Source organism: Zootoca vivipara, chromosome 3 (genome assembly GCF_963506605.1).
Source record: "Zootoca vivipara chromosome 3, rZooViv1.1, whole genome shotgun sequence".
Lineage (NCBI taxonomy): Eukaryota > Metazoa > Chordata > Lepidosauria > Squamata > Lacertidae > Zootoca > Zootoca vivipara.
The window spans coordinates 107,088,283-107,114,100 of record NC_083278.1 but is presented as its reverse complement, the minus strand read 5'-3'; the positions used below and the strand labels follow the sequence as shown (position 1 = coordinate 107,114,100).

The 25,818-nt window shown below is 47.5% G+C and overlaps 1 protein-coding gene across 27 annotated transcripts in view; it reads left to right on the top strand.

Moving 5' to 3' along the window:
• The window catches only part of NRXN1 (neurexin 1), a 947,796-nt gene that overhangs the window by 386,614 nt on the left and 535,364 nt on the right, over positions 1-25,818 (top strand). The window lies entirely within an intron of this gene.

Here is a 25,818-nt window from a genome sequence, read left to right as displayed (position 1 = left end):
GATCCATATACTGGAATAAAAGCATTCCAAGGAAACTAACTAACTAAATACTTGGCTCCTCAGCCAGACAATGAAAGCAAAATTCCTGCTTTGCAGCATCCTTAACCTTCATGCCTCAGGCCTTTGGATCAGACAGACACTGTAATTCATGAGAGTGGAAAGTGAAGATTTCATGCAAACCATGGTTTACTTGAGTGAGACACGAAAAATCTCCTGATCATACTTCCCTCCCTTGTGTGTGACAAACTTCCTGATTTATTGTCATTGCAGTAAACCATAGTTTGACATGGCGGGTTTGATCCTGGTTCCGGGCAAGTGCAAACCCTAGTTTAGCCTACGAGAAAGGAGGGGCTGTAGCACAGTGATAGAGTCCATGCTTTGCAGGCAGAAAGTTGCAGGCAGAAAGACAACTGCCTAAGATCTGGGGAACTGCCGCCAGTCAGAATACATATTTTTTTGTGAGATAGGGGAAAAATGTTTGGCTTGCATAGAGCAGTTTTGTGTGTTCCTGTTGTGGGGTTGGGAATCATCATGGGCAAGGGGAGAGGAGTAATATCCTGAGACTCCTCATGGCTTATTCATGTAACACCAAAATGTGTTTTACCGTAATGTTTGATACCCAGGTGGCGCCGTGGTTAAACCACTGAGCCTAGGGCTTGCTGATCAGAAGGTCGGCGGTTCGAATCCCTGTGACGGGGTGAGCTCCCATTGCTTGGTCCCAGCTCCTGCCAACCTAGCAGTTCGAAAGCATGTCAAAATGCAAGTAGATAAATAGGAACCGCTACAGCGGGAAGGTAAACAGCGTTTCCATGTGCTGCTCTGGTTCTCCAGAAGCAGCTTTGACATGCTGGCCACATGACCTGGAAGCTATACGCCGGCTCCCTCGGCCAATAATGCGAGATGAGCGCGCAACCCCAGAGTCGGTCACGACTGGACCTAATGGTCAGGGGTCCCTTTACCTTTACCTTTGATACAGCCCAGTGTGCTTTGAAATAGCATATTACATTTTGATAACAGCCCAAGGGTTGTATTCAATTAAGAGAAAACCTACTCCAATTATTAGGCTTTAGCTAGTCATGTAAATTTCAATGGGCCTACCATGAGCAAGACTAACATTGGCCAGAACCCCTGGTATGAGACTCTAGTCACAGCAATTATCTTTCAGTTAGCACATGCAATCTGTGAATTTGCTTTAATGCCATTTTTCATCAGTGCTGTTTGCAGCCCAATCCTATTTATTATATTAACACCAACATTCTTGGTACACTCACAATCAAGCCAATCCATCCTGGGCCAACCCAGGGAGCACAGATCTGGTCATGAATTAGTTTGGAGGTGGGCTTAAAACACACGCATACACATAATTCAGTGCATCACTGGGATGTCCCCCCCCCCCCGACTGACTGAGAGCAAGGTGGTAAATTCCACAGTCGTTGCATAGAGGCATTGTCCCTTCAGGATGCAGTTTCAGGGATGACACACCAGGCAAGAAGGAGAGTGGCAGGTTCTTCCCTTCTGCTGGGAAGATGTAAACAGATATCATGTAGGTCTTGACCTTCTTGTGTGCCTCTCCTTCCCGCCTGATATTCTGTCCCCTGACAGCCCTGGGGTTATCCAACCTGACTAGCAGTGATCTGCAGCTCCCTCAACCCAACTCACCTGTCAGAGGGTCGTCGTGGCTACTCTAGAGTAACTCCACTTGAGTCCAGTTTATCTTTAAAGACTTTTATTGTGCATGGTATTTACAGCGCAGAGATAGCTTAAAACATGACCTCTCAGTCAGAACCAGAATCCGGCAATGGCGTACGTCTGTTCTTACGCCAGCAAAGTAGTCGGGGCACCCCAAAACGCCTCCCCCTTGACCTGCGTCACGGTGCTCTCCTTAACTCTTGCGTCGGAAGGAGCGATGCCCTCTCAGCCTCCTCCCTCTCAAGGCGGTGGAAGGGCTCTCCACCATCCTTGAGCCCTTGCCTACATCTCTCCTCTCCTGAGCTTTTCCATCGCTCCACACGCTGGCTGCTCTCTCCCTCCGAGTCTCTCCCCTCCCCCCTGGCTGCTTCAGACCCACTGCTGTTCCCTGTGCTTGGCGAGGTGGACGTTAGGATGATGGGGGCTGGCTCTCTGTAGGGAGTCACCCTTACATCACCCAATGGCCAGATCCCCGAAATTGGTCCCTTTGGTTCAAGATTCACCCAAATTCAGTGCACAACCCTACTTTTTTTCCTGGAGCCACCCTTGCAACACACCAAACTAATGCAAGTTGTAGTTTCCTCTCTCTCTAGAACTGTAAATTTGTAATTCCTATCTCCCACACCATCATACAAAAGACAGAGCCCATAATGTCTGGCCGGGGGGGGGGGGGAGGGATTCACAAGAGTTATACTTGTGAATCTGAAGGCAATAATGTATACAGATTTTTTATATATCTAAAAACAAAATAAAACTATGTTTAATGTTTTATTGTGTTTTATATATGTTGGAAGGCTCCCAGGGTGGCGCCCAGTAAGATGTGTGGGGTATAAATCGTAGAATTCTCATTATATGATGGCATTCCCTTTTTTCATCAGAGAAACATTGGAGGGCATGAAGATTCCTGCATTGCAGGGGGTTGGACTAGATGACCCTCGGGTCCCTTCCAACTCTACAATTCTATGATTCTATGATACTACTAAACAAACTCTAGAACTGGGGTGATGTTTGGGATTTTTTTGTTGGGTCGGGGTTGTTGCTGTTGTACCGTGTTTCTCACATTTTAAGACATGTCTTATATTTATTTTTACTCAAGAAAATAAGCCTATGGCTTATTTTCAGGGGATGTCTTATTTTATTTTTTTTTACTAACCGGTAAGTTGCTGCTGGTGCTCAAGCACCGACAAAGCGCCCAGCAGCGCGCGCCACATGGAGCCCCAAGCCAGCGGGACCCGCTGAAGCACCGACAAAGCTCCCGGCAGCACTGCGCAGAGCGCCCTGAGCCGCACAAGGAGCACCGTGGCTCTCGGCCTCTCCGCCGTCCCGTTCCTGTCTCCGCCGCAGACGCTGCCGCCTCCTGCTCCATCCCGGGGTGTCCCAGGCTTTGCCCGCTCGGCAGCGCTCCATGCAAAGCCAGGGGCGAGCACAATTCCACCAGGAGGGTTCCTCCGCGGCACCCGTAGAGACCATAGAGGAAAGGCGCGCAGCAGACACACCACTTCCGTTACCCTCACCCACTCCTGCTGCGGCTCGGGGCGCTCTGTGACAAAGTGCCCGGCAGCACCGTGCAGAGCGCCCCGAGCCGCAGGAGGAGGAGGATTCAAAGTGCTACAGAGCACTGCTGGGTCCCGCTGGGTCAGGGTGCTCCGCATGGTGCTGCTGGGTGCTTTGTCGGCGCTTCAGCAGGGCCCGCAGCATGCACCGCGTGGAGTCCCGAGCCAGCGGGACCCAGCAGCACGCTTCGGGCTTTTTCTTCTTCTTTCTCTTTCACCCTCCTTCGCCAACAGGGGATCCATCATCGCCTGTTTTAGCCGCCCGGAGTGCAAGAGATTGTAACTCCCCGCCTTGCAGTCCCATTCATGCTTCACACTCTAATACAACTCCTTCCTGTACAGGATGTATTATTACCATCATTTTTAAAAAATGATCCGGCGCTCTGTGTGTGTGTGTGTGTTTTGTAAGGCATGGTTCGAACTCTTCCCAACCCAAAACTTTGCGCTTTGCCAAGGCAAAGCTGGGAAGAAACCCCACGAGTTCCCCCCACCCAGCGCTGCTGCTCTGCAGGAAGGAAGCGAACTGGTTGGGCTGTGCGGCGCGCGCGGCGGCGGCAATGTCCGGGCTCGGCAGAAGCGGGGCACCCCGGGTGCGTCACCGAGGGCTGCCGAAATCGCTTTTGTGACCCAGACTCGCAACTTCGACTGCACACAAATCGCGAGCGCACGCATGCCCCGCGCCTGCCTATTATCTTTTCGAATTAGATTAGTAATAACCGAAAGAGAAAAGGGAAACTTCAGTGTGAACCCCAGCAGCTAGGACTTTGCTTTCTGTGCCAAGGGGAAAGGAAGGGAGGAGGGGAGAGAGAGCGGGCAGAAAGGGAGGAGGGGAATAATCGCTGGCGCTACACGGCGAAAGAGAAAGGCAAGTTGTGGCTCCACGTGGAGCGACTGTCCCGAGATAATTGGAAAACAATCCTGCACTGTGTGAGCATTTCTGCAGACCACGAGGCGCTGCTTGGCCCTTCCAGTTTGCTGCTGCTGCACGCCACGAACAGCGGAGGGTGAAAGGAGCAGCGCCGGGTAGCCAGAGTAACCTCCACCACCCCACAGCCACAACGTTTCCCAGCACAGGACGATTGAGGCTTTGTCAGCACTTCAGCTGGGTCCCGCTGGCTCGGGGCTCCACACGGTGCGCGCTGCTGGGTGTTTTGGCGAGGCCATCCAGAACTGCACTTACGGTAGCACTGCGGCTTATTTTCGGGGTATGTCTTATATTTTTTCAAAGCATGAAAATCGTGCCATGGCTTATTTTATAGGGACGTTGTGAGGGACAGGGGATATCGCGAAGTCCCTCCCCTCCTGAGTTCAAGCCCGTCCCCGAGCAAAGGGGAAAGCAGGGAGAGTTCCGATTCCAGTGGGGAAGCAGGAAGTCGTGTCCGAGGCTCAGGCAAGGTAGAGGAGCCAGGGTCCCAGGTGGGACAGGAAGGGGCAAGCAAGGGGGGAAGACCCATCCCTCCAACTCCAGAATTACGCAGGAAGAGGAGGGGCAAGAGGATGGGTCTGCCAAAGCTTTTGTGTTGGAGAAAGACGCGCCAAAAGCCATTAGGAGGTTCTGAAACCGACTGACAACATCGCTCCGTGTAAATAGCAATGACTTGAGCACTGTAAATACGCAGCACCAATAAAAGAATAAAATGCAGAGCTGCGTAGCGTCGTTACTCTGAAGTAGTCCACTCCGGCCACTGTGACAGCAACCTCCTAATCATTTTTGGGCTACTTCGGAGTTGCCGGGATGAGCGTGTCCGAGGCGGAGAAGTGGCGGCAGATCGCTGAGCAAGCCCAGCTAGAACTGCAACAGCTGTCGCTGCAGGCGCAGGGAGAATTGAAGGCAGCTAAAGAGGAGACTAAGAAGGTCCAGGACGACCGGCTACAACTTGCGGAACAGGTGAGAGAGCTCCAGGAAAAAGAGCAGCATTTAAGGGCGGTGGCGGTAGACCTCCAAAACAAGCTGGATGCAGAGAAAAACAAGGCGGGAGGGGCTCCCCAAGTCCAAGTGCTGCCAGGAAGGAGAGCAGGGACCCTTGTAAGCAAGTTCAATGGAGACCCGAAGGAGTTTCAGGGCTTTGAGACTGAGATCGTGTATGCTCTTGAGCTGCACCAGAATGAGTTCCCCGATGATGAGCACAGAGTAGCGTTTATTGTGGAACATCTCACCGGAGCAGCCAGGGAGTGGCTAAGACCATTAATCGCAACCAAGAATCCTTGCATGAAAAATGTCCAACAATTTCTAGAAGGTTTGAGGACGATGTATTCGTCCGATAGTCATTTGGACCAGACTAAGGAGGAACTGCATAATTTACGCCAAGGAAATATGACAGTTCGCGCATATTGGGCGAAATTCACCATGCTGGTGCACAGACTGGGGTGGGTTTTGGATTCGCCTCCCATGCAAGCTGCGTTTTACTTGGGTTTGAGCGAGGAGGTGAAGGATGAACTCTCGAGAGGTCCAAAGCCCAGTACTATGGATCAGCTGAGCAAAGCAGCTCTGGCGGTGGGGGTGAGGCAGGAATCCCGGTGGAACGACAAGCAAGCGACGCGCGCAAAGCGGGCTTGGTTCCCACGGTCGCAGGAGAAGCCACTCCCTCAACAACCCTTTCAGGCCACGCCTGGAGCCAGCCAGGACCAGGAGCCCATGCAGATTGATAGCGCGCGCGCGCGGGCTTTTCAAACCCCAGCGGCGCCAAGACGCAAGGAGGGAAGGGGCGGGAATTGCTTTCTCTGCAACTCACCCCAGCATCTCGTCAGAGACTGCCCACATCGCAGGGAGTGGCAAGGAAAGGCGGGAACGGTGGTGCCCTCCCCCACTGACGCAGCACCACAGCAGGGAAACGGGAAAGCCTGGCTGCAGGAGACAAGGGGCAGCAGCCAGGCACAGTCAGCAGACAACAGCCCCAGCCCGCCCACCCGCACAGAGAGGTGCAGAGCCAGCCCACCCCTCCCAGAGCAGGAGTGGTTCTAGAAGTGACGCTAACGCTCCCAAATGGCTATCCCCTGACGGTCCTCGCCTTAATTGACAGTGGGGCGTCCGCCAACTTCTTCTCGAGAAGCTTTGCAGAAGAGCACCAAATCCAGCTTTTGCAGTTGGATTTTCCTCTGCACGTAGCAACCATTGACGGCAGGGAGCTGCTGGGAGGGGCCATCACACATCAAACCCCCCCCATGAGAATGACGGTGGGAAGGCACTCAGAGACACTGGCGTTCAACGTCACCACCATCTCAGACCCCCCCATCGTCTTGGGCATGAGCTGGCTGGCGCGCCACGACCCCTCCATCAGTTGGCACCAGAGGTGCATCACGTTTGGGTCAGACTTTTGTCTGGAACATTGCATGCAGCACCAACCAGGGGAGGGGCCTCCGATAGCCACGGTGGCCACCATGCATATCAAAGGGGGTGAGGCAATACCCAAGCAGTACTGGGACCTGCAGGAGGTCTTCAGCGAAGCGGAGTCCGACCACCTACCCCCGCACAGGCCTTTTGACTGCCAGATCAACCTGGTGCCAGGGGCGACGATACCCCCAGCCAAGCTGTACGCCATGTCAGACCAGGAGCTGGAGGATCTGCGCGCTTTCATCGACAAGAACCTCAAGCGGGGGTTCATAAGGGAAAGCAAGGCAGCAGGGGGCAGCCCGGTCTTCTGGGTGGACAAGAAAGACACGCAACAGCGCCGTCTTGTGGTGGACTTTAGACGGCTGAATTCGGTGACAGAGCCCGTGGCTTTCCCCATGCCCAGAGTGGATGATCTCCTGACAGCGGCACGCAGGGGCAAGATTTTCACCAAGCTGGACCTAAGGGGGGCGTACAACTTGATCAGGATCCGGGAAGGAGATGAATGGAAAACCACGATGTTCACGCCTCTGGGCTCTTTTGAATATCTGGTGATGCCCTTCGGTTTGCAAGGGGGCTCAGCATGCTTCCAGGCCTTCATGCACCACGTCCTGGGGTCCCTCCTCTTCAGGAAATGCTTGGTCTTCCTAGATGACATCCTTATCTACTCGAATGACCCAGTGCAGCATGTGAAAGATGTCAGAGAGGTGTTGCAACGCCTGAAGGAGCACCACCTGTATGTGAAGCTGGAGAAGTGCAAGTTTCACACCAAAGAGGTGGACTTCCTGGGCTACAAGCTGTCAGACAAGGGGCTGGCGATGGACAAGGACAAGGTGCAGGCCATCCTGGACTGGCACAGCCCCAGGACGCGCAAAGATGCCCAACGCCTACTAGGCTTCGCTAACTTCTACAGGAAGTTCATCAAGAACTTCTCTCGCGTTACGGCTCCCATCACGGACTGCCTGAGAGGCAAGCAGAAGTTCAAGTGGACACCAGAGGCGCAAGCAGCGTTCGAAAGCCTCAAGAGAGTGTTCGCCTCAGACCAAAACCTGTTCCATGTGGTGCAGGACGCGCCCCTACGCATTGAGACAGATGCTTCTGAAAAAGCTGTGGGCGCAATTTTGTTGCAACTCGACGCCAACAGGGAGTGGAGACCCTGTGCCTTCTTCTCCAGGAAGCTGACACAGCCTGAACGCAACTACACAGTGTTTGATAGGGAACTTCTTGCGATCTACGCTGCGTTCCAGCACTGGCGACACTTCCTGGTGGGCGCGAAGCACCCCATCCAGGTGTGCACAGACCACAAGAACCTGGAGTTCTGGAGAACTGCCAGGGTGCTCAACCAGCGGCAGATACGGTGGGCAGAGTTCTTCTCGAACTTCAACTTCTCCATCCACTACATCCCGGGGGAGCAGAATGTCAGGGCGGATGCCCTCTCCCGCAAGCCAGAGTACATGGAGGAGGAGGCGCCACCAGCCCCAAGGCACATTTTCCCCCCGTCGGCATGGTCCTGCGGAGCAGCTGTGGTGAGCGAGGCAGAACTCACAGCACTGACGGCAGCGGATGAATTTGCCAACCGCATCTTCAGAGAACTGAGAGGGGGGAGGGAGCAGGCAAAAGACTTTGCAGAACGCAGAGGGCTGCTTTTCTACAAGGGTGCGCTGTACCTACCCACCACCCAGCTTCGACGTACGGTCCTCAAGCAGATGCACGACAACCCTACAGCGGGGCATTTTGGAAGGGACAAAACCGCTCACCTAGTCATGAGACACTTCTGGTGGCCAGGGGTGCGGGAAGATGTTCGAGACTATGTAAGGGGCTGTACCACCTGCCAGCGGGCGAAGGTGGTCAGAGCAGCGCCACCAGGGTTGCTGGAGCCCTTAGCCACACCACACAGGCCGTGGGAAGTGGTGTCCATGGACTTCATCACAGATCTGCCTTCGTCCAGGGGTAAGACTGCAGTGTTGGTGGTGGTGGACCTTATGTCCAAAATGTGTCACTTTATACCGTGTGCCAGGGCAGTCTCGGCAGAAGAGACAGCCAAACTGTTTGTTGATCACATTTTCAGACTGCATGGATTACCTTTAAGGGTTATTTCGGATCGTGGCCGCCAATTTGTTTCCAGGTTCTGGCGGCGGCTCATGAACCTCCTGCAGGTGGAGGTCAGCTTGTCGACGGCTAGACACCCGCAGACCAACGGACAAGCGGAGAGGGTCAACGCCATTCTGCAGCAGTACCTGAGATGCTACGTCAGCCAGCGGCAAACGGACTGGGTGGATCGCTTGCCACTAGCAGAATTTGCCTACAACAATGCAGTGCACGTCTCCACAGGGGTGTCGCCCTTTAAGGCCAATTACGGGCGCGACCTCAGATCTTTCCCAGAGAGGGAGAGGGAGGAGGAGGAGGAGGAGGGCCCACAGGCTGAGGATTGGGCAGAGGAACTGGAGACGGTGCACCAGCAGCTCAGAGAACACTTGGAGAGGGCCAAGGAAGCGTACAAAAAGGGGGCAGATCGCCACAGGCGACAAGGGGAGGTCATCAGGGTGGGGGACAAGGTGTGGTTGTCCTCGGAGGGCCTTCCCACCAGAGGGAGGTGCAAAAAGCTGGCACCCAAAAGGCTGGGCCCCTTCACGGTCACGCAACAGGTAAACCCGGTGGCATACAGGCTGGCACTGCCAGAGGACATGAGGGTGCATCCAGTGTTTCATAGATCGCTGCTGTCGCCGTACAGGGAAAGCAGCAGGCTCCGAGACAGCGAACAAACCCCCGAGGGAGGGGGGGAGAGGGAAGGCAGGGAGCAACTCAATGAGGCCACGGCCATCCTGGATTCAAGGTGGGGGGTGGGGGGACTGGAGTACCTCATGGCATGGGAGGATGCTCCACCGTCCCAGAATGAATGGGTCCCAGCCACTCAGATACAGGAGGAATTCTTGGTGGAAGAATTTCACGCCCTCTTTCCCCACAGACCCAAGCCCTGGCACATGGAAAGGGAGGGGGAGGAGGAGGAGGCACGGGAGAGCAGCTCACCATGGCGCTGGGAAGCGGAGTTTGAGGAACCAGAGGATGAGGTATGGGTGTCACCGAGATCCACCCAGTCAGAGGAAGGAGCAGATTGGCAGAACGTTTTTACACCCACCAGCTCTGACGCCACGGACTTTTTGGGATTCCCGTCCGCCCAGGCGGAAGGGGGGGGCTCGCAGGACTGGGGGGAGGTATTCACACCAACGGGCTCGGAGAGCACTGAGTTCTTAGGCTTCCAGTCGTCACCGACACATGGGGGGGGCCTGGGGAGGGGTGAAGGAGAGCTTGGGAGGGGGGTGGATGTGAGGGACAGGGGATATCGCGAAGTCCCTCCCCTCCTGAGTTCAAGCCCGTCCCCGAGCAAAGGGGAAAGCAGGGAGAGTTCCGATTCCAGTGGGGAAGCAGGAAGTCGTGTCCGAGGCTCAGGCAAGGTAGAGGAGCCAGGGTCCCAGGTGGGACAGGAAGGGGCAAGCAAGGGGGGAAGACCCATCCCTCCAACTCCAGAATTACGCAGGAAGAGGAGGGGCAAGAGGATGGGTCTGCCAAAGCTTTTGTGTTGGAGAAAGACGCGCCAAAAGCCATTAGGAGGTTCTGAAACCGACTGACAACATCGCTCCGTGTAAATAGCAATGACTTGAGCACTGTAAATACGCAGCACCAATAAAAGAATAAAATGCAGAGCTGCGTAGCGTCGTTACTCTGAAGTAGTCCACTCCGGCCACTGTGACAGACGTCTTAAAATATGAGAAACACGGTATGGTTTTTTTTTTGTATCTTTATTTTAGATCTTGTGATATGTATGGAAACTATTCAGTGTGATTGCATATTTTTTATGTTTTCTTTATTGCTTATGACTACTTTTGTTAGGTTTGTAATCAGGGTTTTTTTATGTTGTAAGCCACCTTGAGCATGACTTTAACTGTGGGAGGGCAGTACACAAATAAAATTAGGTACTGATGTATGTATGCATGTAAAAATAACTATTGTTGGATTACAGTCTCTCAATTACTCCATGTGCTTCCTACAGCTACCTTAATTGTAACCATAGCAGAAACTGGACCATTTATAGAGTCCCTCTTATCACTATCACAACTGACACCCCACGTACCTGTGGGCAAATTTAGAAGAATTGAGACATTTTATGTTCTTGGCTTGTTTTGCACTATACTATGAACAGGGAAGGGATGCGGGTGGCGCTGTGGTCTAAACCACTGAGCCTAGGGCTTGCCGATCAGAAGGTCGGTGGTTTGAATCCCTGTGACGGGGTGAGCTCCCGTTGATCGGTCCCAGCTCCTGCCAACCTAGCAGTTCAAAAGCATGTCAAAGTGCAAGTAGATAGATTTCTGTGTGCTGCTCTGGTTTCACCAGAAGCGGCTGAGTCATGCTGGCCACGTGACCCGGAAAAACTGCCTGCAGACAAACATCGGCTCCCTCGGCCAGTAAAGCGAGATGAGCACCTCAACCCCAGAGTCATCCGCGACTGGACCTAAGGGTCAGGGGTCCCTTTACCTATACCTTTATGAACAGGGATTTATTTATTTATTTAAAAATAAATAGCATTAATATATTTGGTATTTGCATTAGCCACAACTGTCACCTCTGGAAAGAAGTTGTTTTTTTAAAAAAATAATAATAATGAGTGGTGTAATTGTGTACCCTGGAGCATTCTGGAGGGTGAATGTAGAAAATAGTCACATTGGTTTGGTATAGAAACACTAAAAATGCTATATTTATTGCTGCTAGTAGAAATTGCTCCGTAAAGTTAGATGAGTTCATGGGGGTGCAGAGCCTCACATGCTATGCTGAGATGGCACATTTTGTTTTAATTAGTTGCAGAAGTATTATCATCATCGAGGACTGACCCTGCAATCATCATCTGAGGTCCTTCTTTACATACCTCCTCTGGGTGGGAGGTCTGGAGGGTGGCAACATGAGAACGGGCCTCTTTTTGCAATGGCTCCCCGCTTGTGGAATGCTCTCCCCAGGGAGGCTCGCCTGGCACCATCATTACATATCTTTAGGCACCGGGCAAAAATGTTCCTCTGTAACCGGGCCTTCAGCTGATCTATTCTATGGCCTTTTAAATGTGATTGTGGGAAGGGGTAATTGGTTGGTTGGTTTTTGCTATTACTATTGCTGTTATTATCTCATTGCATTATCTCATTGTTACAGGTAGGTAGCTGTCCTATCAGCCCATCACCCATTCCCATCACCCCCACCCTCTGAATATACATAAGGGTCTGGTGGATTCTGTTTCAGTGTATCTGACGAAGTGTGCATTCACATGAAAGCTCATAGCAAAATAAAAACTTAGTTGGTCTTTAAGGTGCTACTGAAGGAATTTTATTATTATTATTTTGTGTGTTTTTATACTGTAAACCACCCTGTGATCATCAGGTGAAAGGTGGTACAGTGGAACCTCGGTTTATGAACACCTCGGTTTATGAATTTTCGGTTTATGAACACCGTGGACCCATCTGGAACGGATTAATTCACTTTCCATTACTTTTAATGGGAAAGTTCGCTTCAGTTTATGAACGCTTCAGTTTATGAACAGACTTCCGGAACCAATTACACCCATGCTTCAGTTTATGAACGCTTCAGTTTAAGTACTCCGCGGACCCGTCTGGAACGGATTAATCCACTTTCCATTACTTTCAATGGGAAAGTTTGCTTCAGTTTATGAACAGTTACTCCGCGGACCGTCTGGAACGGATTAATCCACTTTCCATTACTTTCAATGGGAAAGTTCGCTTCAGTTTATGAACGCTTCAGTTTATGAACAGACTTCCGGAACCAATTGTGTTCATAAACCGAGGTACCACTGTATACACATTTTAATAATAGTAACTATTATTATTATTATTTGGCTGATCTTCACCATATGGTACCAGGGCAGATTGCAACATATGAAAACACATTTGTTTGTTTATTTATTTATTTATTTATGTTTTAAACCTCACCCATAACCCCCAAATCAATAATCAATACATTTTAGGGAGGAGGGTATTCATACAAATTATTTCATTTTCCAAGGCATGGAGGAGAAATCTGATTATATTCGCATTTTAATGCACACCCATGTAATTCGCTTTTTCCAAAATAATGCAAGGACCCAAACCTAAAATGGGCACTTCTCTGAATTTTGCAGTGCAGTTCTTTAGCAACGTGATGTGCACAAATACACATGTACTCAGAGGATACAGTATGCACAGAGATGCATATATTAGTGAAAATGATATTTCACTGTGCATTATAATAGAAAATTTGTTCTGCAGTGAAAAGTGTAAAATAGTCAAATTTTCATCCAAACATTTATGCATCAGGAGAAATTTGCTGATGAATTTTCATGATTACTTTAATAATAGTAATAATAATAAAACTGATGTTACAAATGAGAAAAAATACAATAAACTGAAACAAAAATTGACATATTTATCCATTTCTAGATAGGACATGCGCCTCTATCCTTTGATAGGGGGTTGGACTAGATGACCCTTGGGGTCCCTTCCAACTCTACAATTCTATGAGTCTATGATCCTCAAGCAGAGAGGGATGGCTGGAGGAACTGATGAGGAGGTTGCTTCCACTTGAGGCAGTTGTCCAACTCTGCCTAATGTAGGGCTAGCCTTGGGCAAGGGTTAATATTTCTGTCCCAAGAAGTGTCTATGAGTAACTGTCGTTCCTTCCTTCCATTTATTTATATCACTCCTTCCTACCCTGCTGCACTCCGGCCACCACCCCTCCTCTCACTCGAAAAGAGATTACATTTATGGATTAGTGTAAAACCATCTATTGATTCTCTGATGGAAAGGCTGGCGGTAAAAGGTCATTGTTACATTTCTACACACAAGTTGCTAAATGTCATGTAAATCACCAGACAGTGTGCAGCAGAAGTCAAATAATATTTAGAATGCATTTGTTACAGGCAGTTTTATCCAGGCTAACACAATTCTCAAAGGCTTCCTTTGCAGTAGGGATGTGTGAAGAACCCCTGAGAAATTGTATAGATCTTATCCAAGATCTCATCAAAGCTCTGTTGGCTTCTCTCATGTGAATACACATAGGCAAGCCTGTGCTGTTTATTTGGATTGGCACCAGTGCCTTAGTGTCAGGCTTCAGGGACTCTGCTCCCCTCCTCTTAGCAGTAGATAAGCAGAACAAAGCAAAAGGAGTCTCTTACCAGTTAGAGATTTTAATGATCACAGCGAGAGAACAAAGCATCCATTCCTCAGAATGAAGGTGCTCCCAATTAAGGGTTCCACCCACTACCCCCCTAGTCACCCATGTCACTACAACCTTGCGACCTGATCTCGCAACCACTGCGCTTTTTGTGCTGCCAACTTATCTGCTCTCCTAGACATTGAGTCTGTTAACTCTCTCCCTCCCAGTTCTACTCCTAACTGTTCACCTCCCAGTTCTTCCCAACTTCTGTCTTCTGAACTATATCCCTCTGCAAACCGCTCTTCCAAATCTATACTGTCCTCCTGCTCCTGGGAAGATTCAGGATCCTGATTAGAGGGAGGGGAAGGGATCTTAGGATCTGAAGCCAGAGGTCTTTCCTTCCACTACTGCCACCATCAAAAGGTGCGAGGGACACTGAATCTAGGAATCTGGGAAAACTTCACTTAGGCCATGGTTCAATTCTATGCGGCCTTATTTTAGCTGGACACATCTTTGTAACAGATGGCACTGTTGCAGGTGGCTCGACAGACAAGGGCTACAAAGTGTGAAAAGCTCACCATGTACTGTATGCTAAAGACATAAAGTGGGACTGTTGTTTCCTTTGTTCTTTCTCTTAGTTGGTCTTTAAGGTGCTACTGAAGGAATTTTTGTATGCTAAAGAGTTTGCTAACACAGTTGTTATAGATTACACTGTTGCAAGTGGCTCAACACAGGTCTCAAAACCCGGAGTCCAGAGAAGGGTACAGAATTTGTCCTCAAGAGACAGTAAACCATGCCCAAAGGCTGTATGGGTAAAGACCATTTTCCTTGGAGAAGGAAGCTGGGCCACTTCCAAATGGACGTGAGTACCAACAAAGCCAACTGTGCAATTTCCTGATAGTCAAAGTGCTATGACGCCATGACTTATCAGAAGTGCAAGATGGAAAGGCCAATGCCAAATCCAGTTGCAGGTAGTTCCAAAGGTGAACTGCAGCACAGGGTATAAATCGGGGGAGGTTGTTGGGAGATTCATTACCCGTCTGCAGTCATAGGTTTATTGTGTATCATATGACCGTATGTGTTTTCATTCTACAGAGTGGATGTGACGTAGACAGGATGTTTGTCTTACTGCCTTCCTAAGTGGGACTGTTGTTTCCTTTGTTCTTTCTCTTTACTGGCTGTGAAGCTAGATAGAGGGAGCCATAATGTAGAGCTCCCAGTTTATATGTAAATAAAGCAGTTTAGCCTTATTTACTGACTTGTTTGTTGTTCTACACGTCTGTGAGAGCAATCACATATTTGGCCTGTTGGGCCAGTTTAGCCACTGGCCCCCAGGGTGGCTTATTGCTGACAATAAGCAGCAACAAAGAGACAAAAGCAAACCAATAACACCCCCCCACACACACAAACATTTAAATGGCCATAGATCGTTTAATCAACCAAAGGCCTCGTTACAGAGGAACGTTTTCACCTAAAGATATGCAATGAAGGTGCCATGAGAGCCTCCCTGGGGAGAGCATTTCACAAGTGTGGAGACACCACGGAAAAGGCCTGTTCTCATGTTGCAGACCTCCAGACCTCTTGTGGAGGGGGCTCAGATGATGATCACAGAGTCTGGGTTGGTCCATTATAATTCTATTAAGGCTTAGTTTGTTTCTTCTTCTTCTTCTTCTTCTTCTTCTTCTTCTTCTTCTTCTTCTTCTTCTTCTTCTTCTTCTTCTTCTTCTTCTTCTTCTTCTTCCTCTTCTTCCTCTTCCTCCTCTTCTTCTTCTTCTTCTTCTTCTTCTTCTTCTTCTTCTTCTTCTTCTTCTTCTTCTTCTTCTTCTTCTTCTTCTTCTTCTTCTAACTTTATTACGGTTGCATACCAGCATAAGATAAAAACGTGCGAATGAAACAAAGTTTAGTTTATTGTTCTTGATGCATTACCTGCCACTTCCACTCACTTGTTGGGGGGGGGGGGATTGTGACTTGGTGGGAAGAAGAGACAAATAAAAGTATTTCATTCATCAGTTTGATAAGCTCACAGAGCAAGGCTGAGAGACTAGAGCGGCTTATAGAGAAGTAGGCCCCATTACAATCAATGGAGGCTTACTCGCAGGTATGTGGGTATTAGGATTGCAGCTTTAGCATGTTTACATTTTTGCTAGTGTCAAAGTAATTTGTATGCTTGCATACAGAGGAAATTTCATTTTGTGAACTAGCAATGCACAGGCTGTGTTTTCTAGTGGAGCTGTGAAATGCGTAATTTTAATGTGGACCTGAAATTTCACATCCATATTGTGCTTGACCTTTATCTTAGCTGTTCTAACTGAACATGATTGATTCTGTAGGGCTTTTTAAAAAGCTATATTCTGCTGTTTAGCTTCTCATGGGAAGGTATAAGGACATTGGAGCACTTCCTTCCAACCACTGGAAATCTTATTATGCCGCTCTTATAAGAACATAAGAAGGGCCCTGCTGGATTCGGCCAAGAGCCTATCTGGTCCAACCTCGTTCTCACAGTGGTCAGCCTATGGGAAACCTGTAAGCAGGAGGCTTGTGGTTCCCAATAAATGGTACTCAGAAGAATACTGACTCCAGCAATGGAGGTACATAATTGCTGCAATGAGATTTTTTTTAAGGCAATGGTGAGTGCTGAAGTCTCTAGGGGGGATGGTGGTGTAAAATGTCAGAAGTCCAGATATTATAGATGTTATGGATGCTCTAACTGCTGTTCTTCAAAGTTTCTATGGTGACCATAGGGGGTGATATCTCTCTCTCCTCACCTTGAAGTGTGCTGCTTAGCAACTAGGCCTAGATGATTTTCTCCTTTTGGGGAAGAGCATCTACTCACCTGGGCAGGTAGGCAGTTTGTGTTTCCCAGATGTACCTGGCAGAAGTCGATTCTGACAAAAGCTCTCTTTTTTATTACTTTATTTAAATTTTCTAAAACAAAACAGCAATTGAAAACAGTTCAGTACATATTCAAACATAGAAATCATAGATCCTTTTTACAGTTTCAATACCTTCATCTCCCTCCCCCACCCCCCGTTTCCCTTCACCCGTGTGCCTTCTTTGCCTTCTATTCTTTTTGTTATCGTTGCGTTGCCCACTATCTTATTTATCATGTCACTACTATTCTATTGTATTTTGTATCTCCTTGTGGCTTACTTTAATTATAGCATATTAAATTTCAGACTCCAGCACCAACTTTTTCCGTATATTCCTTTACACATTCCCACTCTTTCTTGTTTTCTTGAGTCAAGCATCCTCTAAATCAGGGGTGGCCAACTCCCAAGAGTCTGCGATCTACTCACAGAGTTAAAAACTGGCAGTGATCTACCCTCCTTTCTGGGGTTCAGGTCAAAGTTGCTGAACTTTTTTTAGGAAGGAGGAAGACCAATTGAAGGGGGGTTAAGGTCAAAGTTGTTGAGTTTTTTCAGGGAGGAGGTAAAATGTTGAGCTTTTCTTAGGGGAGCCACAGTTGTTCGGCTTCTTTGGGGGGAGCCAATGATCTACCAGTGATCTACTGCAGACATCCAGTGATCTACCAGTAGATCACGATCTACCTGTTGGACATGCCTGCTCTAATTGATGCTGTAAGTTTTGCCATCTCCGCAAACTCAAACATTTTAGTTCCCCATTCTACTACTTCAGGTGTTCTATCAGATTTCCAACTTTTTGCCAATAGGATTCTGGCTGCCGCAGTTGCGTACAAGAATATACATTCCACATATGTTTCTAGAAACTGAAATCTTAGGAAGTGGCCATACATTGTTCTGCACTTTTCCTCCACTGCTACAAAATTGGGGCACCCATCTTTGTGTATTGTACCCACTTACTGAACATTCTGACAGTAAGAGCTGTTCAATAGTGGAATAGACTACCTCACTCAGAAGGTGATTGACTAGCCTTGATTGGAGGCTTTTAAAAAGAAGTTGGATCCACAGGGAACGATGGGGATGTAGCCTATTTTGATTTCAGAAAGGCCTTTGACAAGGTGCCCCATGATATTCTTGTAAAGAAGCTGGTAAAATGCAGACTAGACAATGCTACCATTCACTTGATTTGTAACTGACTGCCTGACCAAACCCAAAGGGTGCTCATCAATGGCTCCTCCTCATCCTGGAGAGTAGTGACTAGTGGGGTGCCACAGGGTTCTGTCTTGGGCCCAGTCTTATTCAACATCTTTATCAATGACTTGGATGATGGGCTTGAGGGCATCCTGAGCAAGTTGGCAGACGACACCAAATTGGGCGGGGTGGCTAATACCTCAGAGGACAGGATCACACTTCAAAATGACCTTAACAGATTAGACAACTGGGCCAAAGCAAACAAGATGAATTTTAACAAGGAGAAAGTACTACACTTGGGCAAAAAAATAAAAAAATGAAAGGCACAAATACAGGATGGGAGACACCTGGCTTGAGAGCAGTACATGTGAAAAGGATCTAGGAGTCTTGGTAGACCACAAACTTGACATGAGTCAACAGTGTGATGCAGCAGCTAAAAAAGCCAATGCAATTCTGGGCTGCATCAATAGGAGTATAACATCTAGATCTAGGGAAGTAATAGTACCACTGTATTCTGCTCTGGTCAGACCTCACCTGGAGTACTGTGTCCAGTTCTGGGCACCACAGTTCAAGAAGGATACTGACAAGCTGGAACGTGTCCAGAAGAGGGCAACCAAAATGGTCAAAGGCCTGGAAACGATGCCTTATGAGGAACGGCTTAGGGAGCTGGGTATGTTTAGCCTGGAGAAGAGAAGGGTAAAGGGTGATATGATAGCCATGTTCAAATATATAAAAGGATGTCATATAGAGGAGGGAGAAAGGTTGTTTTCTGCTGCTCCAGAGAAGCGGACATGGAGCAATGGATTCAAACTACAAGAAAGAAGATACCACCTAAACATTAGGAAGAACTTCCTGACAGTAAGAGCTGTTCGGCAGTGGAATTTGCTACCAAGGAGTGTGGTGGAGTCTCCTTCTTTGGAGGTCTTTAAGCAGAGGCTTGACAGCCATATGTCAAGATTGCTTTGATGGTGTTTCCTGCTTGGCAGAGGGTTGGACTGGATGGCCCTTGTCGTCTCTTCCAATTCTATGATTTTATGATTCTGTGATTCTAACTGACAGGGATTCTTCAGTTGTGATTCCTGCATTGCAGGACTATGTGATCCTTGGGATCCCTTTCAACTCTACAGTTCTATGATTCTACGTAACTGGGAATGAATTCCAACAGATGCTGGCACTCCCCACTTGACTCAGCAGCTGAGCAGACACATAGCTGAGGACTGGGTGCCTAAAGTAGATAAGGATGCTGAGAGCATCCTTCAGAAGATAAATGGCCAGTCTGAGAGCTTGCTCTCTGGGTCTAGGAAGGGAGGAAAATGAGGAGGGGAAATTGGAGTGGCAGAAAAGAGGTGGGCTACCAAATGAATTTTGTCTGCCTGTGTGAGGGCAAGGATCTTGGGAAGGAGGAAGAGTAACAGAATGGAAGGGTTCTAGAGTCTAGGGCAGAAGGGTCTAGAGTTGTCATTCCTATTAGCAAGCCAGAAAGAGGGAGAAGACTGAAAAAGCATGCAGCAGGAGGATTCAGAAGACCCATATGAGAGAAGACAGGAGGAAACAAAGTTTATATAAAACAAAACAAACAAACAGAACTATTTGGGTTAGCGGTGGATTTAGGGCAGCGTGAGCAGTGTGGAGGCACTAGATGTGCAGCTGAGCAGGGTGTCTTCTCAAAGCCCAGTAGGCACATGCCTGGCTTCGACAAGAGGGTGTGAGGGCTCTGGCAGGGTCCTAGAGTCCTTCTACCTCCTTCCCAAAGCTGGACAACCACTTACTAGGCATTGAGAAGGAGACATGAAGGCTCTAGGGAGGCTTTACCTTGTTTATCCAGCTTAAGCTGACACTGCAAGGGCTGGTGTGTGTGTGTGTGTGTGTGTCTGTGTGTGTGTGTGAAATGTTGGCATCGCACAGGGTGGCATATTACCAAGGTCCGTCCCTGGCTGAGAGACCCCCTGACCTGGAGCACTGAGGGCTCATGGGAAGCAGAGGCTGAGATGAAGTTGACAATAATCTGTTAGAACTCCAGAATTATAGCCGAGTACCATTCTTGGCACGTGGGTGGCGCTGTGGGTTAAATCACAGAGCCTAGGGCTTACTTATCATAATAAGGTCGGCAGTTCAAATCCCCGCGGTGGGGTGAGCTCCTGTTGCTCGGTCCCTTTACCTGCTAACCTAGCAGTTCAAAAGCACGAAGCACAAGTAGATAAATAGGTACCGCTCCAGCGGGAAGGTAAATGGCGTTTCCATGCGCTGCTCTGGTTCGCCAGAAGTGACTTAGTCATGCTGGCCACATGACCCGGAAGCTGTACACTGGCTCCCTTGGCCAGTAAAGTGAAATGAGTGCCACAACCCTAGAGTCCTCCGCAACTGGACCTAACGGTCAGGGGTCCCTTTACCATTCTTGGCAAGAAAGGAATACAATGTTGTAAAGTACACGGATGGGTCAATCTTGTCAATTTCAGCTTCCCTAATTTTCTCAGTTTTACAATCTAAAGTTCTTTTCATGACTTATTCATATCAGTTTGCTATTTCATTGCTGGGGGGGGGGGTGTCATGAAAATTGGCCAGCATTATAGTGCGAATTTCTCCCTATATGCACACTTTTGCAAAGCAATTAGCCCTAAGGTATGTATAGAGTCGTCCGCGAGTGGATTTAACAGTCAGGGGTAGTCCCTTTTTCTTTTTTATATATAGTGTGACCAGTTTTCTTTTTAAAAATGCAGTGGGAAAATGAATGTCTGTACTGGAGAACAAACACTTGTAAGGCTGGCTGATTAAATCTTTATCCAATACTGCCTTTCAGTTTTATCAAAATAATCTTCAGTCAGTCTTTGATGTTGGAAAGAATTAAGTAGACTGATTTGCATCCTGTTAATTTCTCTCTGCTTCTGTTGGGCTGGCTTCACTCTCTCTTGATATCAGTCCTATTGGCTTCCCAACGGCATTGCTTCATAGCTAACAAGGTTGCCATTAAGTCCTAGTTTCAAGGACACAGAGCCAAAGCGGTGCTTTAAATGAGGTTAACATGTAGAATCTGACCTTGGTGTGTTTTATATCGGCAAGTGGAAGGCTTGAAAAAACGATAAAGGTTTTAGAGGAGCAAGAAATCTAATACTTTGTTAAATCAGCAAAAGAAGAAGAAGAAGAAGAAGAAGAAGAAGAAGAAGAAGAAGAAGAAGAAGAAGAAGAAGAAGAAGAAGAAGAAGAAGAAGAAGAAGAGTAGTTTGGATTTGATATCCCACTTTATCACTACCTGAAGGAGTCTCAAAGCGGCTAACAATCTCATTTCCCCTCCTCCCCCACAACAGACACCCTGTGAGGTGGGTGGGGCTGAGAGACTTCAAAGAAGTGTGACTAGCCCAAGGTCACCCAGCAGCTGCATGTGGAGGAGCAGAGACGCGAACCCGGCTTCCCAGATTACGAGTCTACCGCTCTTAACCACTACACCACACTGCCCCGTGCAGAAATCTTCTAAGCAAGCAAGTTTAAAACCACACTGTTTAATTCCGGAGTCATGAGCTCAATTTCTGTCCCTCCCCCCGCAAGATTATATGGATGAACTAGCTAGAAAGAACTATTTTGGAGCAAACACTTGTCATTGCAGTTGTTGGCATCCATCTGTATCAGGAAACGATGGAAGAGTGCTCATTTGGTAAAGTCAAACAGTTGGGAGAGTTACAGCACTTGCTGTGGCACTGCAGACCAGTGCAGGAGAGACATGTTTTATTGCAGCTGGGGCAGATGAAGGAGTCCAGTTGTGCTGCTGCAAATGCATCATGGTGTTTCTTCTCTCTGCACTTCTCCCAGCGGTCATTCATTCTCTGGTCACTGTTGGGGATATATATGACCCGACTGTCTCCAGGCACTGCTGTCATCTGCAAGGGATCCCCACATGGGAGGGTTGCCAGCCTTCATTTCACGTTTGCAGACGTATTTGTAACACAGAGTTGGTCTGACATTAAGTGGGGGAATAACAAAGCCACTTTTATTGCATTCTAGCTAAATGGTTGACAGGTGTTGAAGATGTGGAGAGATTCTGTCCTTCCTCTCAGTTTCAGGGGTGGTGAGCGGGTTCTAGGACACATAGGAACTTAGGAAATTGAATCTATTCAGGTAAGTATTCCCAAAGGCTGGCCATGGGTCCCCAAGTTTTCAAATAGGGTTCTTTCTCAGCCTTACCTAGAGATGCCAAGGATTGTTTCTGCAGAGAAAGGATAGCATCTTTATCACTGAGCTGTGGCTCTCAGTATGAATTAGTATATACGATGGTTGGCTGGCATTACATCCACTCTGTTTTTTGGCTGTTTTATTTTTCATTGCTTTTTCATTGTATTTTACCTTGTCGAGTCGCTTTGAGGCTTTTTCTTTTGGCTAAACGGACTGATACGTGTACAGTGGTACCTCGACTTACGAAGACAATCCGTTCCGCGTCCGTCTTCGTAAGTCGAAGTCTTCGGTTGTCGAAGCGTCGCTTCTGCGCATGCCCTGACCGCGCGTGCCGCTTTGTGCAGGCACAGAACGTGCACGCGGGGCGAAAAGACTTCCAGGGTTGTCGACTTTGGAAGTTGAAACCTTCGGAAGTCGAATCGTTTGGTTGTTGAGGTACCACTGTAATTGATAGTACAGTGGAACCTCGGTTGTCAAACGCTTCAGAAGTCGAATGTTTCGGCTTTCGAATGCTGGCAACCCAGAAGTGAATGCTTTTTGAACACGTCTCGGAAGTCAAATGGCTTCTGAGATGCATTTCTCCATTTTTTCAATGGGTTTTGCCGGCCAGCAATTGTGCCTCAGTTGTCGAACGTTTCAGAAGTTGAACGGTCTTCCGTAATGGATTATGTTCAACAACCAAGGTTCTACTAAACAATATACCTGCTTTATTGTTTGAGAGTTTTGTTTTTAAATGGATGTGTGTACCAGTGTTCCATGGAACTTGTGTCACAAGTCGAACAAGACATACAATAAGTAATATAGAGTGAATGACTCTTCCCCAAAGTGATGGCCCTCCCCAGCCCATGTTCTCCACAAGCAAAGGACCAAAGCATTATATTTAGAGAGCAATCGTATGCACATGAAGCTGGCCATGAAGTTACACCAGATCCAAACCCCATTCAGCAGCTGGGCTGCTACTCTGTCAAAGCTTGGCAGAAAGAAAACATGAAAAGGATCTAGGAGTCTTGGTAGACCACAAACTTGACATGAGTCAACAGTGTGATGCAGCAGCTAAAAAAGCCAATGCAATTCTGGGCTGCATCAATAGCAGTATAGCATCTAGATAAAGGGAAGTTATGCTACCACTGTATTCTGCTCTGGTCAGACCTCACCTGGAGTACTGTGTCCAGTTCTGGGCACCACAGTTCAAGAAGGATACTGACAAGCTGGAACGTGTCCAGAAGAGGGCAACCAAAATGGTCAAAGGCCTGGCAAAAAAAAAAAAAAGAAAAGAAAAGAAAAAGAAAACATGCCTTTTAAAAAGTGTTCTATGCCAAGTCATGTGATCAAGCTAAATGGCCTTAGGGTCCAGCCTAAGTCTTCCCTCTCTGGTTCTGCCATACTCTGCCCCTCCAACCCCCTTTCTAATGGCATAGGCTCAGCTGGCTGAGCCCTGGCTGACCTGCAATGAGCAGATTATAATGGTGCATCTTTGGCAGAGCTGAGTTAGGGTGTTACTTGGTGGCAGCAAACCAGTCGCGGCTTATTTGCTAGCAAAATCAACTGTGCAGGAATAGGTCCATTGTAGTTATAGATCTACAGGCTAGAATTTGTTACACGGATAGGTTTGATTGTGTAGAGAATTTTGTCTTGGTGGGAAGTACAGTGACAGCTTTTCAGCAGTCTATATGAAGGGGCATGACATGTTCACCAGCCCTACAATAGTGCTGTGAATTGCAGGACATTATATATATATATATATATATATATATATATATATATATATATATATATATATATTGTGGTGGCCCCACATCCATGGAACTCCTTGCCTGTTGTCACCCACAAGTGCACCATGACACCAGCATTATCAGAAACCTGCTTGTAGTGGCTTTGTAGGGAATGTTTTGCTGCTGTTTTTATATACTACATTTTATCAAACTATCCATTTGAATGGAGTTTTGGGAGGCACTATTTTATTTTGCTGCTGTCGGTATACTCTGCCTTAATATATAAGGTGCTTTGAAAGAATTCTTATTTGGGAAGGCGATATATACATGTTTTAAAATAACCCCAAATGGATGATGTGTCAGGTCACTTACCTTCTAATAGGGCTCAAACTTCTTATAGCTATGGATTATGCGTATTGAGCAAAGGGTGAGCTTAAATGTAGATGTGAAGGGGACTTATTCAGTTTACTCAGATTTTTACTTGTGGGGGTTCCCCCCCCAGCTGCCAAAATGCCTATTTATATTTGTTAAAATCAAATGAAAAGGATCCAAGAGCTCTGTCCAGGTAGTAGATTAATTTTTAGAAAGTTTTAAGTTGAGAATAATAAGACAAATTCCAGTAGCAATCCAGTTTTTAGAAATCCAGGGCAAGGCCCTGTTTCAGTTTATTCTTCATCAGCTCTAGTTTCATAGTTTCAAGGTCAAAGCGTAATTTTCATGAGAAAATTTGTCTTATTATCCTCAACTTAAAACTTTCTAAAAATTAATCTACTACCTGGCCAGAGCTCTTGGATCCTTTTTCATTTGATTTTCTCAACTCTCCAAGGACTCCAATTTATTTAGTATTTATATTTGTTATGCACGATAATTTGGAATAAATTATTACCATGGCATTCAAGGTATTAGCATAACTTATAGAGAACAAAGGTAAAACATAGGTAAAACAACTCATTACAATATTTTTGATCAATTTTGAAAAATGCTCATGACCCAATCATATGCAGTCTTCCTCTGAAATCCCATTGAGGTTGCCTTAATTTGGTTCTGCTTGTCTGTATGCTTTCCTCCCAGTGCCCACAAACTCTGGGCACTGGCAGGGTAGAAAGAGATCTTACTACACCAAGGTTATTTCAGGGTGATGTTCCACCAATGCACAAGCATTTTATCTACTTCAAAACGGCTACCAAGGCTTTTGGATAGTTATTGGGACCATTTGCATGAGGCAGAGAGAACCTATATATACAGAACAACAAATGCACAAAGGGCTCCTGTGCTTATGGGGTGTTGAGGGTAAAATACTCTCAACATAGCTGTTGAATAAGAAGTTGCATAAGGGGAACAAGGGAGTGAAACCAGTACAGTGGTACCTCGGTTTACAAGCACAATTGGTTCCGGAAGTCTGTACTTTACCTGAAGCGTACTTAACCTGAAGCGAACTTTCCCATTGAAAGTAATGGAAAGTGGATTAATCTGTTCCAGATGGTCCGTGGAGTACTTAACCTGAAGCGTACTTAACCTGAAATGAACTTTCCCATTGAAAGTAATGGAAAGTGGATTAATCTGTTCTAGACAGGTCCGCGGACTACTCAGCCTGAAGCATACTTAACCCGAGGTATGAGTGTAATTGGTTCCGGAAGTCCGTACTTAACCTGAAGTGTACTTAACCTGGAAAGTGGATCAATCCATTCCAGACAGGTCTGCAGAGTACTTAAACTGAAAGTACTCAAACTGAGGCATACTTAAACCTAGGTATGGCTGTACATACAGTGGTACCTTGGTTTTCAAAAATAATCCGTTCCGGAAGTCCATTCGATTTCCAAAACCTGTCCGACTTCCAAGGCACGTTCGAAAACTGAGGCATTTACTTCTGAGTTTTCGGTGTTCGAGTTCTGAAACATTCGACTATGGAGGCATTCAAAAACTGAGGTACTAGTACTGTGCTTCCACCATTGCAGGGTGGAGGGAAGAGGTGGAAGCTGAAATATACCTCAATGGATGGTTGGATGATGGCCAAAGGTTTGGAAGATTCAATGAAACTTTGCTGAGGTTTGACACCAAGCTGCAGCATCAAAACTGCCGTGAGAACATCTGAGCTGCATACAGACTTTTAAAGTCTGGATGCAGGACACAACTTGAGG